Consider the following 13,107-nt stretch of genomic DNA (forward strand, 5'->3'; position numbering starts at 1 on the left):
CGTACCCAGGGTTTGAACGCCCACATTGCTAGACTAATCTCGTTAGAGATGATGCCCTACCGGTTAGTTGAAAGCTAAGCTTTCAAAGCCCTGATGGACTACGCTCTACCACGCTACGAGCTACCCAGTCGACACTTTTCGAGAAAAGCCATCCCAGCCCTCCACCAGGATGTAAAAGACCGCATCGTCCATGCACTCAGGCAATCTGTGAGTACAAAGGTGCACCTGACAACAGATGCATAGACCAGTAGGCATAGCCAGGGCCGTTACGTCTCCATCACGGCACACTGGGTTAATGTGGGGATTCAGGGTCCACAGGGGACAGCAATATTGGGACAGTTCTGCCTAGCCCACGGTCTAGGAAACAGTTGGCTTTAGGCGTTCGCCCTCCCTCCTCCTCCTCCTCCTGCAGAAGTTAGAGCTCGTCCACAGACCGCAGTCGCACGACCACTCCATCCGCAGCTGCCACTGTTGCATACGAGGTGTCCCATTATGGAACAGCTAGTGGCAAGCATCAGCAGGCTGTATTGGCAATGAAGTGTTTGGGCGACAACAGACACACCGCGGAAGTTCTGTCCGAGTTCTTGCAGAAAGAAACTGTCATGGCTGGGCAGTGTACATCTTGAGGCAGGCAAGGTAGTGAGTGATAACGGAAGGAATTTTATGGCTGCCATAGCCCTTTCACAACTGAAACACATTCCTTGCCTTGCTCACACCTTAAACCTGGTGGTGCAGTGCTTCCTGAAAAGTTATCTAGGGTTACCCGACCTGCTCCTCCAAGTGCGCAGACTTTGCTCGCATATCCGCCTTTCGCCCATACACTCCAGCCGTATGCAGAACCATCAGCGGTCTTTGAACCTTCCCCAGCATCGCCTAATCATCGATATTGCAACAAGGTGGAACTCCACACTGCACATGCTTCAGAGACTGTGCGAGCAGAGGCGTGCTGTTATGTATTTGTGGGAGGATACACATACACGGGCAGGCAGTTGGAATGCAGACATGGAGTTGTCAGGTGTGCAGTGGTCGAAGCTACAAGACCTGTGTCAAGTCCTTCAGTGTTTTGAGGAATGCACACGGCTGGTTAGTGCAGACAATGCCATAATAAGCATGAGCATCCCCCTAATGCGTCTGCTGATGCAAAGTTTGACGCACATAAAGGATCAGGCGTCTGCAGCCGAGGACGAGGGAAGCCTTGATGACAGTCAGCCATTGTCTGTTCAGGGCAGTCTACAGGACTAGGTGGCGGGCAAAGAGGAGGAGGATGATGGGGATGAGTATTTTTTAGATGAGGAAGCTTCTCAGGGGGCAATAGAAACTGGTGGCGTTGCAAGGCCGGGTTCAGGGTTTTTGAGGGAGACAAGTGACGTTGATTTGCCAGAAACTGCCCCTCAACCCAGCACAAGCACAGATTTGACAACTGGAACATTGGCCCACTTGGAGGATTATGCCTTGCGTATCCTCAAAAGGCACCCACGCATTATAAAAATGACCAATGACGATTACTGGTTGGCCTGCCTCTTTGATCCTCGCTATAAAGGCAAATTGCAAAATATCATGCCACATGAGAACCTCGAACAAATATTGGCAACCAAACAAGCAAGTCTTGTAGACCGTTGGATTCAGGCATTCCCAGCACACAGCGCCGGTGATGGTTCTTACATGAGCTGCAGGGGGCAACAGGGCAGAGGTGTTAGAGGTGCACAAATCAGAAGTGGCGTTGGACAGAGGGGTTTTCTGACCAGGTTGTGGAGTGATTTCACAATAACCGCAGACAGGACAGGTACTGCAGCATCAATTCAAAGTGACAGGAGACAACATTTGTCCAGTATGGTTACTAATTTTCATCCCTTATCGATGTTCTCCCTCAACCGTCATTCCCATTTGATTACTGGGCATCCAAAATAGACACCTGGCCTGAATTGGCAGAATATGCATTGCAGGAGCTTGCTTGCCCAGCAGCTAGTGTGCTATCAGAAAGTGTATTCAGTGCTGCTGGTTCAATATTGTCCGAAAAAAGGACTCGTCTGGCTACCCAAAATGTTGATGATCTAACCTTCATTAAAATAAACCACTCATGGATTTCTAATTATTTTGCCCCACCTTTCCCGGCTGACACCTGGCTTTCCTATAAAAAGGTCTTGCTTGTGGACTGGTCTTACTGACTGTTCTAATCTCTTAATTTGCAGCTGCTGTTTGTCCAGCATACGACATGTTTACACCTCCCTAAATGGGCTAACTCCCCCCACAGGGCCGTGGTCTCGCCACTTGGTGCAAGCATCCGTGAGAGTGGCGTTTGTCTGAAGAGGTGGGTGTGCCCCTTTTGGTCGACGACACTGCCACTGGGTCCCTCATAGTACAATGAAGTGTCTCTGGCGGTGGTGGCGCGCACCCAACGTCAGACACACCGTTGTAACATGAGGGGCCCTGGGCCTGTACCGCCGGCCACAAGAGAGTTCCCCCCCCAGCTTAAACAGTGCTCTACCACTTGCAAAATTATCTCTCACAGCTCCACCATTGTTTAGTCTATGCGCTGAAATCTTTCAATGCCTGGCACTGACAATACCAATTTGTTGACATGTATGATGCTAGTTAAAATAGTCAGGGGCCGTGTCCTATATTTACACCAGTAAATACTTTGCGCCAAATTACTATGTCTGAAAGTCAGCAGAGGAGCCCACCCCTGTACCTAAGTATGCCACCCTTTTTTTTTTTTTTGTTGGTTTTGTTGTTTTGCGAGACATTAACATCTATTTATTTTTTGGGAGTTCTAACTGTGTCAGACAATTGTCCTCCGCTGACCACACCAATGCTGCCTGTGTACCCCTACCACATTATCGAAGCTGCATTGAGCCTTATTTATTTATTTTAGGCCTACTAAGTCTGTCTGCGGTCCCTCCTACCAATTGTCCTCCGGTGACCACACCAATGCTGCCTGTGTACCGATGTAACCTTTTTTAAACCTGCAGCGAGCCAACTTTGTGGTAAGGCCTACTAGCAGTGTCTGTCTGCGCCACTCAATACAGCTGTCCTCCTCTTAAAAAAAAAAAATATGAGCTGCAATTGTCTGGTTTTTAGTCTGTTGGAATTTTAAAACTGCATTGGGGCCACAAGTTTCGTTGGGGTCTACAAACTGTCTGCAGCTCCAAGGTGTTCTCCAGGTTAGGCTATGGGTTGAACTAGATGGACATATAGTCTTCCTTCAACCTTAATAACTATGTATGTAAGGTTGCCTCTCCCTAGCTTCTATCTTCAGGCTCTCGTTAAGTAGTTGTTGAAACAACACTGCATTAGGCCTACAAGTTGGGTGTGGGTTCTAGAGACTGTGTCTGCCGCTCCAAGGTGTTCTCAAGGTTGCCTCTCCCTAGCTTCTATCTTGAAGCTCTCGTTAAGTAGTTGTAGATACGACACTGCATTAGGCCTACAAGTTGGGTCTGGGTTGTAGAGACGGTGTCTTCCGCTCGAAGGTGTTGTCCAGGTTGCCTTTCCCTAGCTTCTATCTTCAGGCTCTCATTAAATTGTTTTTAATATAACACTGCATTTGGCCTACTTGTTTTGTTGCCCCTACTAACGGTGTCTGCCGTTCCTTGCTGTTCTCCTCCACTGAACAAACCAGTGCCGCCTGTTTACTTCTGTTACCAATTTTGAACTGTATTTAGCCTACTTACTGATTTGGGCCTACTCACTGTGTCAGCCTCTCATTACAGGTGTACTCCACTGAACAAAGCAATGCCCCCTGGTTAGTCCTGTTACCAATTTTGAACTGCATTTAGCCCACTTTATTATTTGGGCCTATATCTGTGTTTCCTCCTCATCCTGCCAATTGCCCAGCCAGTGATAGATGAGTCTGCTGGCACATTGACCCAGAACGCTACATTCCCCGTGCATGCTACACAGTCAGAATGTGACCCTGCTGAAAGTCAGGTTCCCCTTCCCGCATACTATACCACCTTACACAGGGACAAAGAGTAAGGTGCAGATGAAAGTGCAGGTTCCTTCATCAGGTGGGGGGGGGGGTACTCGTTGGCGACGTCACTGGCACAGGGCTCCTCATAGTATGCAAAAGTGTCGCTACCGGTGGGAGGTGCCCCCGCTGTGCAAACACACTGCCGTACTTTGAGGGGCCCTGTGCCAGTGCCAATGCCAACGAGGGGGCCCCCCCTGCTTGCTCAGGATCACACTACTTGCAAAGTTGAAATACTTACCTCTCCCTGCTCCACTGCCGTGACGTGGCCCACATTTCCTGGTCCCACTAAATACTTAAACCAGCCCTACCCCCCACAACTTTAGCCAAATGACCCCCAATTTCCAATGCCTAACTATTATTATATGGTAAATTAAGATTGGCAAGCTTCAGTAACAAGAATGGATGTTTTTGCCATTAAAATGGGCACTGTAGGTGCTTTCCTGGCCCCCACTCACTGCCGACTATGCTTCCCCATTGACTTGCACTGGGTTTCTTGTTTCGGTCAATCCCTGACTTTTCGAGAAAATCGTCCGATTTCACTCGACTCGACTTTTGAGATAGTCGGGTTTCACAAAACCCGACTCAACCCCAAAAAAGGAAAAGTCGCTCAACCCTACTGAAGACTGCTTTTTTCCAGCAGGACAATGTACCCATGCCACACAGCTAGGTCAATCAAGGTGTGGATGAAGGACCACCACATCAAATCCCTGTCATGGCCAGCTCAATCTCCAGACCTAAACCCATTGAAAACCTAAAAAATAAACACACAGGGAAGGAAAGCCTACATTTATCACAGAATTTCGGAAGTGAACAGGAAAGCAGGATTTAAGAAGGTAAGTACTTCCTAAAGCATATCTAAACTTTCAATAGACTGTGCATAAATCAATAGTCCAGTATATGTTGTCTCTGTATGCTTGATGTTTTAGTTAGTTTTTTCTCCTGCTCATGTTTGAAGAACTTAGCTGCTCTGATGACTTATATACACAATACATAAAATATAAGAGGAAAAATGTTTCCGAACATCTCAAATTCGGAAATACAGTAATAGAATCGATGAAGAAATATATATTTTTGTGTGTGTTCAGCACAAACATGCTCCCTCCCTCCTCCCTCTTCGTAGACTGTGAAGACATATGATGTGAAGCATTTAGTGAACTGTACCCTGCTGAGACAAGTCTTGACATTGAAAGTTCAGAGTAAAGCTATTTAAAAACACATTTTACTAACTATAGACTTATCTGTCCTATTGATTTATGCAAAGATTGTTTTATTTTGATCCCAAATTATACAGCGCATGATTCCCTATTCTTGCAAGAATTACAATATACTTTATTTTTTTTACAGGACAAAGTTATTTTGAGAGCGAATTTACAGAATTACAAAATGTCTAAGAATCATCTTATGAAGTCAGCTGTATTTGAGCATTTCACAGTAACTCAAGATAAACATTTTGTGTGTCCGTGTATAAGTGACCCAGATGAAAACAAATGCTGTGATGCCAAAATTAGTGCATACTCAAGCAGTGGTAAAAATGCTCCTTCAAGAGCTTCCAATCTAAAAAGACATGTAAAACGCTGCCACCCAGAAGTTTACAAAGCTGTGACTGAAAAAGATCACAGCAGCACCAAGAAACCAGAGACCAGCACTTCCCATCAGGCAAAAGAGGAGGAAAGAGCGTCTCAAATGTCAGTTACAAGATATTTTGTAAGTGACAAAGTTGCTGTGACAATGACAGCAGATGTGTTTTAAAAGACAGATCATTGAGCTTGTTGTGAAGGACAGTGTACCATTATCATTATTTGCATGGCCAGCTTTTACAGCTTTTAATGGAGAAATGGCTCTTGGTGTTTCTCTGGAAAGAGAAAGTATTAGAAAATTAGTGATTGAAGAAACCCTTACCAAAAGAGATTTCAAGAGATGCTTTGTATTTCTTAAAATAGATGCCTGCACATGTCACAGAGTGAACTTTTTTGCTATCAACGTTCGATATGTTTGTGACAACAAAAAAATTGTTACTAAGATACTGGCAGTAAAAGATACTAAAGCTCATCACAGTAGCCAGTTTCTCCAAAACTTAGTGGAAAAAGTTCTGCAAGATTATGAACTAAAAAAAGAACAGGTTCTTGCTGTTGTAACTGATAATGCTTCAAACATAAGTACAATTAAACTGATGAATGAGAATAATGAAGGTGAACAGCAGCTAGAAGTACATTTTACCTTCAGTATTTTGGAGATGTAAGGCCACAATCCTGTTCCCATAGTGGAGGAACAAACAGATATTATTACAGTAGAACAGCAAAATGATTCTTTACCATTAGATGATCCTTCACACCTCTTCCCTATTCATCACATGCGCTGAGTTGTGCATACGCTGCAGCTGGCAATAAGATAGTCTGTAAGAGGGACAGGCTGGAACTCTGATTAGCAAAGTGAGGAAATTGGCTATTGCTGCCAGAACCCCTAAAATTGATTCCATCTTGAAACGTGCTGGAAAAGGGGAAATTGTGGATCAAGCCGCTCAATGGGGCAGCACCTATTTAATGAATGAGTGATTGCTTGAGCTGAAACTCTTCCTTGTAGATATGGCCAACCCGCAGGTAACACTACATGAAGGTCAATGGACACAGGTGGCTGAATTGAAGGAATTGATTCATCACCCATTTACAGTGACTAAAAAGATACAAGCTGAGGATTTAACTCCTGGCATTTTTATAAAGAAGTGGAAGAACTTGTTTTGCCTGTCCCAAAGAGGGGGTTTAATCGCAGATGGCATTGCTTGTTCAATGAAACGGAGAGAGACGCTGCTATTAGAAAATAAAATTCTTCTGGCAGCTGTTTATGTGGACCCGAGTCATCGTATGTTGCTGGATGATCAACAGCTTACTAAAGGAAAAGAAGCTTTGATTGAAGTAGCAGTTAAAATGCGTGGGCTACAGGACGGTCAAGAGGACTCGGGTCCTGCCAGTTTTGCTTCTGCCGTTCCTTCATCCTCATCAGATGAGGAGTTTGATTTCGACAAGTATTTGGATGACATGGAGCAGACAAAGCGTTGCTGCAGGGAAAAGATTCCACTCCCATAGAAAACAGATTGACCATATTTCAACAACATTTTTCACTTGCTCTCAAAGTAGAAAGGTTCAATTGTTCATCTAAACTGACTGTGCACGAGGCAATTCCTTTATACCCTGAAATTGTTAGAGATGTTGCCCATGTTGTTACTGTATTGCCACCAATCCAATTTGGTGTAGAGAGGTTGTTCTCTAGCCTTAAAATAATTAAGTCAGATTTGAGTTAATCTATAAAGGAAGATCTCATAGAGGCGACACTATTTCTCAGAACAAATTCATAGACTGCACAAATGCTATTCAGTACGTTTTTGTTAAACTTTTTTTTCTACTTACTGCAGAGTGTGTAATAAATTGTAATTATGTAAAAAAAAATTTTGTTCTAAAGTTGTATTCCAGTAAATATTTTATGTTCTATCTAAATGGCTTGATTATTTTATCATTATATAGATTAAAAGCCTGACGTTAACATTTTACAACAGTAAATTTATCACTTAAACCTGTGCCATGTATTGTGAGGGAGTCAGATTCATGGAGTCGAAGTCTGTGTCATGGGAATTTAGGCGTCTGAGTTGGAGTCGGAGGTTTGGCTTACCGACTCCACAGCCCAGGTCACAAGCCATCAATGAACTGCTTACTTTTTTGCACCAGCAGTGGCATAAGGTCACCCAAAAGCAGTGTGAAAGACTGTTGGAAAGCATGCCAAGACGCGTGAAAGCTTTGATTAAAAATCATGGTTATTCCACAAAATATTGATTTCTGAACTCTTCCTGAGTTAAAACATTAGTACTGTTGTTTCTAAATGATTATGAACTTGTTTTTTTTTTCCATTATTTGAGGTCTGCAAGCAATACATTTTTTTTTTTGTTATTCATTATTCATTTTTCATTTTCAGAAAATAAATACAAAATTTGTTGCTTGGAACTTTGGAGACATGTTGTCAGTAGTTTATAGAATAAAAGAACAATTTACATTTTACTCAAAACTATACCTATAAAGAGAAAAATCAGACAAACTGAAAATTTTGCAGTGGTCTCTTAATTTTTGCCAGAGCTGTATATTAACCCCTTTCTGACATTAGACGTACTATTCCGTCGAGGTGGGGTGGGTCCGAATGCCCACTGATGGGATAGTACGTCATAGCGATCGGCCGCGCTTCCGGAGGGAGCGCGGCTGGGTGTCAGCTGACTATCGCAGCTGACATCCGGCACTATGTGCCAGGAGTGGTCACGGACCGCCCCTACACATTAACCCCCGGCACACTGCGATGCAGTGTTCCGGCAGTATAGGGAAGCATTGGGCAGGGAGGGGGCTCCCTGCGGGCTTCCCTGAGACGATCACATCGCGTTGCTCCGAGAGTCTCCTACCTTCTCCTCCCTGCAAGCCCCGGATCCAAAATGGCCGCGGGGCTGCATCCGGGTTCTGCAGGAAGGTGGCTTACCAGCGCCTTCTCAGAGCAGGCGGTGGGTAGGCTCCAGGAGTGCACGTCAGATCGCTGATCTGACAGAGTGCACAGCAAAGTGTCAGATCAGCAATCTTACACTATAATATCATATAATGAGAAGAAAAATGATGCAGCACTCACCCTTGCGCTTCTTCCAAGTGTGCTCTTTATTCAGCAAAACATACTATGCATAGTATGAACCGGCATACGCAGTGATCTGTGAGGGAGCGGGAGTGAGGAGAGACCGGACGACAGCTGTTTCGCGCTACGGCGCTTCTACAGGTCCATTCTACATGGGCATGGACCTGTAGAAGCGCCGTAGCGCGAAACAGCTGTCGTCCGGTCTCTCCTCACTCCCGCTCCCTCACAGATCACTGCGTATGCCGGTTCATACTATGCATAGTATGTTTTGCTGAATAAAGAGCACACTTGGAAGAAGCGCAAGGGTGAGTGCTGCATCATTTTTCTTCTCATTATATGGTCTTGTACAAAACTCTAACGATTGCATAGCACCACCCGCAGCTCACAGCAAGGGAGACCTCATCTGTCCTTCTGAAACAGATCGTTTAAGCGAATCTCCAATTGCGCTATAGTGAAGCTCTGTGCCGATCATCTTTCTGTTTCTTGGTATAACGAAGTTACACTATAATATGATGCCGCCCCCCCCCAGACAATGTTAGGGTATGTGTCCACGTTCAGGATGGCCGGCGCTTTGGACAGAGAGGAAGACTCGCTCCACCCCCTTTAGGGTTGGGGTTGGGGCTAGGGTTAGGGTTGGGGCTAGGGTTTGGATTACATTTACGGTTGGGATTAGGGTCATGGGTATGTCAGTTAGGGGTGTGGTTAGTGTTATGGTTGGGATTAGGGTTAGGATTAGGGTTAGGGGTGTGTTGGGGTTAGGGGTGTGTTTGGGATTAGGGTTAGGGGTGTGTTTGGGTTAGGATTTCAGTTAGAATTGGGGGTTTCCACTGTTTAGGCACATCAGTAGCTCTCCAAACTCAACATGGTGTCCCATCTCAATTCCAGTCAATTTTGCATTGAAAAGTCAAACGGCGCTCCTTCCCTTCCGAGCTCTGCTATGCGCCCAAACAGTGGTTTACCCCCAAATTTGGGGTATCGGCGTACTCAGGACAAATTGTACAATAACTTTTGGGGTCCAATTTCTTCTCTTACCCTTGGAAAAATAAAACATTGTGGGTGAAAAGATAAAACATTGTGGGCGAAAAGATCATTTTTGTGAAAAAATGATTTTTTATTTTTACGGCTCTGCATTAAAAAACTTCTGTGAAGCACTTGGTGGGTCAAAGTGCTCATCGCACATCTAGATAAGTTACTTAGGGGGTCTGGTTTCCAAAATGGTGTCACTTGTGGGGGGTTTAAATGTTTAGGCACATCAGGGGCTTTCCAAACGCAACATGGCGTCCCATCTCAATTCCAGTCAATTTTGCATTGAAAAGTCAAACGGTGCTCCTTCCTTTCTGAGCTCTGCCATGCGCCCAAACAGTGGTTTACCCCCACATATGGGGTATCGGCGTACTTAAAACAAATTGTACAACCACTTTTGGGGTACAATTTCTCCTGTTACCCTTAATAAAATAAAACAAATTGGAGCTGAAATAATTTTTTTGTGAAAAGTTAAATGTTCATTTTTTTTTTTTTCAGACATTCCAAAAATTCCTGTGAAATACGTGAAGGGTTAATAAACTTTTTGAATGTGGTTTTGAGCACCTTGAGGGGTGCAGTTTTTAGAATGGTGTCACACTTGGTTATTTTCTATCATATAGACCCCTCAAAATGGCTTCAAATGTGATGTCAGAATAACAGAATAACAAATCTGCAGGTGGTCGGGCATCTAGGAAATAGCGACCACAATATTGTACAGTTTCACCTGTCTTTCACTAGGGGGACTTGTCAGGGAGTCACAAAAACACTTAACTTTAGGAAGGCAAAGTTTGACCAGCTTAGAGATGCCCTTTATCTGGTAGACTGGAACAATATCCTCAGAAATAAGAATACAGATATTAAATGGAAAATGTTTAAGAACATCCTAAATAGGCACTGTAAGCGGTTTATACCTTGTGGGAATAAAAGGACTAGAAATAGGAAAAACCCAATGTGGCTAAACAAAGAAGTAATACAGGCAATTAACAGTAAAAAGAAAGCATTTGCACTACTAAAGCAGGATGGCACCATTGAAGCTCTAAAAAACTATAGGGAGAAAAATACTTTATCTAAAAAACTAATTAAAGCTGCCAAAAAGGAAAGAGAAGCACATTGCTAAGGAGAGCAAAACTAATCCCAAACTGTTCTTCAACTATATCAATAGTAAAAGAATAAAAACTGAAAATGTAGGCCCCTTAAAAAATAGTGAGGAAAGAATGGTTGTAGATGACGAGGAAAAAGCTAACATATTAAACACCTTCTTCTCCACGGTATTCACGGTGGAAAATGAAATGCTAGGTGAAATCTCAAGAAACAATGAAAACCCTATATTAAGGGTCACCAATCTAACCCAAGAAGAGGTGCGAAACCGGCTAAATAAGATTAAAATAGATAAATCTCCGGGTCCGGATGGCATACACCCACGAGTACTAAGAGAACTAAGTAATGTAATAGATAAACCATTATTTCTTATTTTTAGGGACTCTATAGCGACGGGGTCTGTTTCGCAGGACTGGCGCATAGCAAATGTGGTGCCAATATTCAAAAAGGGCTCTAAAAGTGAACCTGGAAATTATAGGCCAGTAAGTCTAACCTCTATTGTTGGTAAAATATTTGAAGGGTTTCTGAGGGATGTTATTCTGGATTATCTCAATGAGAATAACTGTTTAACTCCATATCAGCATGGGTTTATGAGAAATCGCTCCTGTCAAACCAATCTAATCAGTTTTTATGAAGAGGTAAGCTATAGGGTGGACCACGGTGAGTCATTGGACGTGGTATATCTCGATTTTTCCCAAAGCGTTTGATACCGTGCCGCACAAGAGGTTGGTACACAAAATGAGAATGCTTGGTCTGGGGGAAAATGTGTGTAAATGGGTTAGTAACTGGCTTAGTGATAGAAAGCAGAGGGTGGTTATAAATGGTATAGTCTCTAACTGGGTCGCTGTGACCAGTGGGGTACTGCAGGGGTCGGTATTGGGACCTGTTCTCTTCAACATATTCATTAATGATCTGGTAGAAGGTTTACACAGTAAAATATCAATATTTGCAGATGATACAAAACTATGTAAAGCAGTTAATACAAGAGAAGATAGTATTCTGCTACAGATGGATTTGGATAAGTTGGAAACTTGGGCTGAAAGGTGGCAGATGAGGTTTAACAATGATAAATGTAAGGTTATACACATGGGAAGAAGGAATCAATATCACCATTACACACTGAACGGGAAACCACTAGGTAAATCTGACAGGGAGAAGGACTTGGGGATCCTAGTTAATGATAAACTTACCTGGAGCAGCCAGTGCCAGGCAGCAGCTGCCAAGGCAAACAGGATCATGGAGTGCATTAAAAGAGGCCTGGATACACATGATGAGAGCATTATACTGCCTCTGTACAAATCCCTAGCTAGACCGCACATCGAGTACTGTGTCCAGTTTTGGGCACCGGTGCTCAGGAAGGATATAATGGAACTAGAGAGAGTACAAAGGAGGGCAACAAAATTAATAAAGGGGATGGGAGAACTACAATACCCAGATAGATTAGCGAAATTAGGATTATTTAGTCTAGAAAAAAGACGACTGAGGGGCGATCTAATAACCATGTATAAGTATATAAGGGGACAATACAAATATCTCGCTGAGGATCTGTTTATACCAAGGAAGGTGACTGGCACAAGGGGGCATTCTTTGCGTCTGGAGGAGAGAAGGTTTTTCCACCAACATAGAAGAGGATTCTTTACTGTTAGGGCAGTGAGAATCTGGAATTGCTTGCCTGAAGAGGTGGTGATGGCGAACTCAGTCAAGGGGTTCAAGAGAGGCCTGGATGTCTTCCTGGAGCAGAACAATATTGTATCATACAATTATTAGGTTCTGTAGAAGGACGTAGATCTGGGGATTTATTATGATGGAATATAGGCTGAAGGGGATGGACAAATGTCTTTTTTCGGCCTTACTATGTTACTATGTGGTCCCTAAAGAAAAAATGGTGTAAAAATGAGAAATTGCTGGTCAACTTTTAACCTTTATAACTCCCTAACAAAAAAAAATTGGGTTCCAAAATTGTGCTGATATAAAGTAGACATATGGGAAATGCTACTTATTAAGTATTTTGTGTGACATCTCTCTGTGATATAATTGCATAAAAATTCAAAGTTGGAAAATGGCAAAATTTTCGCCAAATTTCCGTTTTTTTCACAAATAAACGCAGGAGATATCAAAGAAATTTTACCAATATCATGAAGTACAATATGTCACGAGAAAACAATGTCAGAATCACCGGGATCCGTTGAAGCGTTCCAGAGTTATAGCCTCATAAAAGGACAGTGGTCAGAATTGTATAAATTGGCCTGGTCATTAACGTGCAAACCACCCTTGGGGGTAGAGGGGTTAAAAAAACAAAAAAGCATTCTTCCTGCGCTGCATCCTGATTGCATGTGTAATTTGTATTTAATTATTTTTTTTTTTATGGT

The 13,107-nt window shown here is 43.3% G+C and overlaps 1 protein-coding gene across 2 annotated transcripts in view; it reads left to right on the plus strand.

Moving 5' to 3' along the window:
- ERP44 (endoplasmic reticulum protein 44) overlaps positions 1-13,107 on the plus strand; it is a 380,772-nt gene that overhangs the window by 120,998 nt on the left and 246,667 nt on the right. Inside the window, exon 4 of one of the 2 annotated variants that reach the window (XM_069730448.1) lies at positions 2,873-2,984. The exons of the other annotated variant lie outside the window; for it this stretch is intronic. The gene's annotated coding sequence lies outside the window, so the exon portion shown is untranslated. The remainder of the gene's footprint in view (positions 1-2,872; positions 2,985-13,107) is intronic. 2 annotated transcript variants of the gene reach the window in all.

This window comes from Ranitomeya imitator, chromosome 6, assembly GCF_032444005.1.
Source record: "Ranitomeya imitator isolate aRanImi1 chromosome 6, aRanImi1.pri, whole genome shotgun sequence".
NCBI classification, from domain to species: Eukaryota; Metazoa; Chordata; class Amphibia; order Anura; family Dendrobatidae; genus Ranitomeya; species Ranitomeya imitator.